We start from the raw sequence: 7311 nt of genomic DNA, 5'->3' as shown, positions 1-7311 counted from the left end.
ATAATAAGACACATTAATAAGACACATAACCTATCACCCTCACCCCATCCCATGGCGCCTCGCAGCAGTGCCCCTGTTCGAGAGAAAATTGGCTTATTGTTGATTCTGGACTTGGATATTATGACCCAAACCTATAAATACCACATAAATTTGTCTAAGAAGGGGTTAGACGTTATTTAAGGCAAGGAGGGCGAAGGAACACACACGGATCATGTAATCATCTCATCCCATTCTTCATCTAGTATTTGTAGTTTTTATGATTCAAAGTAATATTTTGATTGATCATACAATTATGAGTGGATAAAACCTTCTTATTCTTGGGTTATGGGTAGTTCTTGAATATTGTCGTTTGACGGTTGTGGATATTACTTGATTTAATTATATTGATTTTGTTCAAACTTCTAATTAATTATTTTATTGTGTAGTTAACACTAGAATACTCTCTACGAATTTATTGTTGAACTCGAAGGTGGAAACTATTGATTACATATAGGATTGAATAGAGTAAGTTCTTGAATTTGAACATCGAAGAATAGATTCGCGATTAGGATAGACATATTCTAGTTGCCTTACTTGGTTATTATCGCAGGAATACACATGCATTCTAGTTAATTCTAATTTCATAGACATATAGTATTTGGTTGGCTTGAATAGGCAAGCAAGGCACCGAAAGAACCTCGCGAGATTGGATAGATCAAGTAGTTAAACCAACTAGAAAAACTCAGTAGGATAGATGTGCGTTAATCCTTTAACCCCGGAATATCTCTCTCATTGAATTTGCTCCTAAAGTGTTCGCGTATTTTCCTTGCATTCTGGTTCTTTTGCTCAATTTTAGTTTTCAGCAGTAATTTTAGTTATAATAAAAATCACAGTCATCTCTTGAAATTCACTTGAACAAATAACTCGTAACTAGTCTAGTTTAGACGGTAGTTAATCGTAAATCCTCGTGGGAACAATACTTTCTTATCACTTTATTACTTGTCGGCTACGCATACTTGTACATTGGCCCCAACAATGTGATTGGGCAAGATGCCCCTTCACTAGGCGATCTACCTTCGGTTTATGTGTCTTCCTAGGCCCCTTCACTTGGGTGACTTATCTACTGAAGGCTATTGGCATTTCATTACCATGTCCTCCGCTGCTTTTCACAGATAATTTAAGTGCTCTCCATCTCACTTCCAATCCTGTGTTGCATGCACGAACCAAATATGTTGAGATAGATTACCACTTTGTGCGAGAAAAGCTGATACAAAGTGCTATGGTAACTAAGTTCGTTCCCTCCTTGCATCAGCTAACTGATATATTCACTAAACCATTGGCAAAGGCTCTATATCAGATTTTATGTACCAAGCTGATTGCTGTAAGACCTCTGACACCAACTTGCGGGCAGGGGCGGAGGAAGAGTTTGGGTTCGGGTTCATCTGAACCTTCGACGCGGAGCATAAATTTTTAAACATAAACTTATGTGTAAAAATTTATTAACAATGCCAAAAAAAAGTGGATTTAATTCTAAAACCTTAAAAGTTAAACCCATATAATCTAAATCCTGGATCCGCCTCTGCATGCTAGGGAGTTAGACAACCTGAATAGTTTAGGATTTGGATAGCATTCGCCAAGGTAGTTGTTGTATTAATGTAGGACTATTAGGTATATGATTCTGTGAGATAAGTTACGCTATTACAGCTAAGCATTAGCTAGAAGAGCTATTGTATACTTTGTATAAGTATACCTTACTGGCATCGCGTGGAATACGCAATAGAAGCATAAAACCTTTTTGCTATGTTTCATTTTCTGCATATATGTGTTTTGATTTTTTGCTGTATTATTTTAATTCTTCGAGTTAAATTTTACGTTACTTTAGTTCCACTATAGCGACATTTCTTTTTCTTTTTTCCAGTGCGAACTTCCCCATCTTCCTAGAGAGGGTTTGCCTATGTAATGTTAAGACTCGGAATTCAATCAACGATTTCGGCAGGAGGGATTTGATTTTAAATTCATAAGAAAAAGTAGAGCTGAGTGAAAAAGGGTTTTCGAAGGACAATGTGGGGTTTCATCCACAATTAAGTGGGGTTCATGAAGTTAAAATTTGGGGCAGATTAAAGATGTCTTTTGGGATCCACGGTAAACCATTACTAGTGATTTCTTTGGCTGTTTTATATGTCCTTCAGGAACCATGTGTAGTCCAAGAAGGAAACAATTTGGCCCACACATACAGTTCTTGATTTGAAGACAATTTATACAATCTATTTTCCGATTCTTGCTTCTGACACTAAACCCTTAATTCACCTTCCGTCTTCTTTCTTGTATTTAAAAATATTGTTTCGGTTCAGTTTATTCTTTTTCCCACCAAAGGGATTTGTTTTATAATTAAATGGTCTATGAGCCAAAAGCAATTCATGTAATAACTTCCATCAAAGAATCGCACATGAAACCTGTATAAAGAGAGCACAAAGTAACGATCTAAATACTCCTTTTTTGGACCCTAAATTTGTTTATCAAATCAAGAGGACTACTCCTAAAAGAGACGAAATATCATAAACATGTATCACCACTTAATGCAACTTATTTCTAATTAATTAAGAAATCCATGCCAACTAATGAAACAAAAATACTAATTAAAAGCACCAGTAAATTCTGAAACTTGTTGAAAAATGTGCTTATGTTAATTGATTGACATTTTCTGATGTGTTGACTACGTACTAAGATTTAGTTAAAATAGTTTTTAAAAAAAAGTTGTACAGTTTTTATAATTATTTGCTTAAGCCACATAGGAATATATCCAGTCATGAAACCATATAATGCAGAAATCTTTATTTAGATGCCCGAAAAAAATTCTATCGTCTTACACTGAAAAATGTATATGTAGTGCCGTAAGTTTTTAGTAATACTGCTTTATTCATAGCTTCGAGCAGTTGATATAACAAAAAAATCATAAAGTACATATTAATAAGTGCACTCGACATGATATTTGCTGAATTTAGACATACACAGCCACACTGCCCCACCATCCGCAGCAAGAATAAGCATCAACCAAAACGCTAGTTTTCGAGTCTTTTATTTTATTTTTTTTTTGTTGGAAGAATGGAATAACTTCAAGTAAAATTTGTAAGAAACTCGAAAAGGTGAATAGTTTCTTGGCATGTGATATGAGTGTTCATATTTGGAATAAGGTTGTTGAAAGTCGGAGTCATGTGATAAAGGGGATAATAAAGAGTGCCTTTATTTTCAAAATTAGAGTTATGTTCAAAGGACTACCTTTCTTTTAAAAATTTAAAAAAAAAAAAAAAAAAAAAAAGGTCTCACCACATGTCTACGTGATTCCTTTGCCTTTGGTACTCTCAATGTTTAGCTTCAAAGTTGAAAAAGAAAAAAAGACGCCCCCCACCCCACTCAAAAACGCCCATCCCAAGTAGTCTTAATTGCATATACTACTATCAACCTCACAGGCACAGCCTTGGATCCTAAAAGAGCATGTGATTTTTGACAAATCAGAAGATAGAGGTATGGCCATGTCCAGTTGCTGTTAAGTTTTTGGGTTTCTTTTAAGAATGAAAAAGCATAAATATACACTATATTAGCAGCTCCAATTACATCAAGATTCTTTTGGAGTACTCATTTTTCATTTTTTGACTTTTTGAAACGTTATCTTTTTTAATGTTACCGGCCACCTTTTAGCTAAAGATGAAATTAAGTCGTTGAAGTTACGTAATGATCAAAAGTTCCCAAGTTGGATTGAAATTTCACCTTAAAAAAGGTGGAGGCTAAAAAGTTGTGGCCATAGTTAAAAGACCTAGCTCCAACAACATGGTATAATCTTTTCACTTTCGAAGGGGAAAAACTTCAAGCAACTTACTTTTACCTTTCGAGCTATTTTCTTTTATTGGTTTTTTTCATTGGGGTCGAGAGACTAGGGTTACTTCACGTCAGGCACTGTTTCATACGTAATGAGTGGAATGGACAGAACTCTTCAATGCATTAGTTTTATGACGATCAACAACACAGAGAGGCAAGCCAGTTTATGTCTGATATACTTCATTCGTCAATTGGGACCACAAGCATGTAGATTTGTCTACCCAAACAATGATCAAACAAGAGATGAAATACCAAAAGGGGTTTCAATCAATCTCCAATGAATCTACTTCAATTTAGTTGAAAATTAAAGGTGAAAAAAAAAAAGTTAAGACTCTGCCAGTACTATTTAATCTACATATACAAATTAAAATAAATAAAAAGCTCAAATGACAATTGTAGTAATGACTCCATACAATATGTTAAGTTATGTGAGCTGTCAATGCATAAATATTTTTGTACCATTAAGTTAACTTGACCTATAACCAAGTCCTTGGCTTATATATATATATATATATATATATATATATATATATATATATTGAATATTTGTTGTCTTGACAACTGCGCGATTCTTGTAGGATGAGACTCACTGATCCATTCATCATTTTCTAAGTGAAGGCTATGCTCTTGGAAATTGATCCAATAATATGTACTAGGTATGTTCTCTCAGAATATTCTGGCATGAATTCCAGAAAGATACAGTTTGGAAATGAATAAAAGCATAAAAAGCAAGCAAACATTCCTGAAGGAAAGAAAGAAAAGAACGAAAAAAAGAAAAAGGGAGCTGACACTTATAGATTTGAAATAGTTAAATCCTAGCTCAACTTCAAGTAGGACTTGCATATATTGAATAAATTAACGTGCAGTAAAGACGTTTCTTGTTATATGACGCAGAGTTAAAAAGAAAAAATATAAACTCATATCAAAATATATTTTTTTTTTTTTTTTGGAATGGATTTGAAGATAAAAGGGGTATTGTTACTTACTTATTTCTTGCTGATGCTTTGCATTTGAAAACGATTCTCCGACATAGGTATGAATGAATCATGAGGAAAAATCTTTCTGGCAACACATATGGGATCTCATGTTAATAGCTCCAAAGGATGAGTCCAAAGGGATAGCATGATCCAAACTCAGTAATTTAATTTCTGGAAAGAAATATAGAAACACAAATGAAATGGGATCAATGCGATCCCTTTGGACGCCTCCTTCAGTTGCTGGGAAGACCAAAGAATTGTCTGAGATCGAATACTGAATGTTGCGGAAAGGGCACTCTTGAAAAAGGGTATAAGTGGCTATTAAATGAAAAAAGAAAAACAAAATCTTCAATATATATGTTTGATTTTGGAAAATATACCCTAATTTTTTGTCTAGATCAATTGTTTCTCTTCTTCTTTAAACCCCTTTAATTTTCTATCTTGTTCTCTCTGTGAGTGAAAGGACTAAGGAGGGAAAGAAGAAGAAGAAGAAGGGGAGACAGAAGAAAGTGGTCTAAGAGTGACTCAATATAAAAGAAACCACAAGTGCTCTAGCAACGACTTAATTTCATGTTAAAAAATCATGGAAAACACTTAATTTATAGTCTTTCAGATTTTCATGGCACATCATTAGGAGAATTTTTCCCCCTTCCTCTTCTAAGGATATTCTTTAATTAGTAGACCCCATCTCTAACAAACCAGCCACATGGGAGAAAGATTTTACCAGAAGCGAGCCAGCGTCCCTCTTTAGCTAGAAATTCCCAACAACTTGGATGGTAATAAATTAAATCTTAATTAATTATTGCTTTTCTCTGCTGGTAATTAATTATTTTCCTTCTTGTTCTTGTTAAAAATGGTCCTATCCCATCCATCTTCTCCTTCACACCAAACTTTCATAATATGCTTATTTAATAAGGAACATCAATATCCTATCTCTTTCTTTATACGTACTTCTAATTCAAATGATTACAAATTATAAAGAACAAGTTTAATTTAAGCTAAATATATAGTGATACCTTTATTATGTTATCATATAATTGAACCTAAAATTAATATAGTAATAATCCAGACAGATCTGAACATGTGGACAAGAGGCTAAGTATTACAAATTTATGTTGGTCAAAGATTAGATGTTTGTGATTTGGCCGGCAAAGACCTGCGGTTCAAGTTACCAATTTCAAGTGGTAAGATTTCCACTTCATATTTTGACCTTTTGGTCTCACTATATTTTCGTATTAATTAGAGGAAATGTATGTGTCTGTCTGAGAGGAGAGAGAAGGAAAAGAACAACTGTATTAATTATATTTTGAGAGATCATGTTAGAAATCAATTAGGAAAAATGTGCTAAAACGAAGTTGTGCTCCTTAATTTCAACTTCCATTATACACATACATAGTTACCATGTTGTGGAGTACATAAATATCTAGATTTTTTTCTTCAAGAATGATGCAAATACAACTAGAAGCATATATGTAGCGGTGGAGCCATGGCACTCGAGGGGAAGGGGGAGGACTCAAGTGGAAAAATTAATAGAAAAAGCAGGTAAAAGGTATACATTTAAAGGTTTATTCTTCGCCAACTAATTCAAAATCTAGGAGCCTAAAAAATATAAACAAGAATATACAAGGTTAATGCGGAGGATTATGTATATGTTTCACAAATTTTAATAAAGATGCTTAGCAAAATATCAAAATATAAAATTATTTGGAAACTTTAATTTCTATAATCAATCTATGAAATTGTATATGTTAACAATTAATGTGAAGCCACATAAGTTTTAAACATTAATTATAATTAATTACGAGCCTAACAATATGATTAAAGTGTTCCTGAGGTGCAACCGAGCCTACATGAAAGTGGCAGTGTGTTTGAGATATGATAATGCGTATATAGTAAGAAAAAAGAAATTATTAGGATGTAGTTTTATTCCTGCATGTGTGAATGAATAGAAATTGTAATACAATTGGTGTATCGGTGAAAATTAGACTCGCTATGTGGGTCTATTAAATGGCGACACGTGTCAGCAAAGTTTGAAGAAAAGTGAAGAATGACATGTAAAGATGATATGTGAAACACCCCCGGGACCGAATATACCGTGCCTGTTAGCCTCAGAACTGATCATCATGAAATAGCCCAGATCAGGTGCGGAAGAATATCTCATAATTACAAATGAGGAAGGAATCAATTAATCCCGGATTATATGGGATTTACCATCATTACACCATCAGTTACAAATCAATTATTAATAAATGCAATAAATGATTGTAACGGTCAGAACAACGCAATCAATTACAAGATTGACTCAACAGGCACGAGATTGACTCAACAGGCACGGGATTGACTCAACAGACACGAGATTGACTCAATAGGCACGAGATAGACTCAATAGGCACGGGATTGACTCAACAGGCACGGGATTGACTCATCAGTTACAGAATTAACTCATCAGTTACGAAATTAACTCATCAGTTACGGAATTCCA

The sequence above is a fragment of the Nicotiana attenuata genome, unplaced genomic scaffold (genome assembly GCF_001879085.1).
Source record: "Nicotiana attenuata strain UT unplaced genomic scaffold, NIATTr2, whole genome shotgun sequence".
Classification (NCBI taxonomy): domain Eukaryota; kingdom Viridiplantae; phylum Streptophyta; class Magnoliopsida; order Solanales; family Solanaceae; genus Nicotiana; species Nicotiana attenuata.
Note: the sequence above shows the minus strand (reverse complement) of the source record.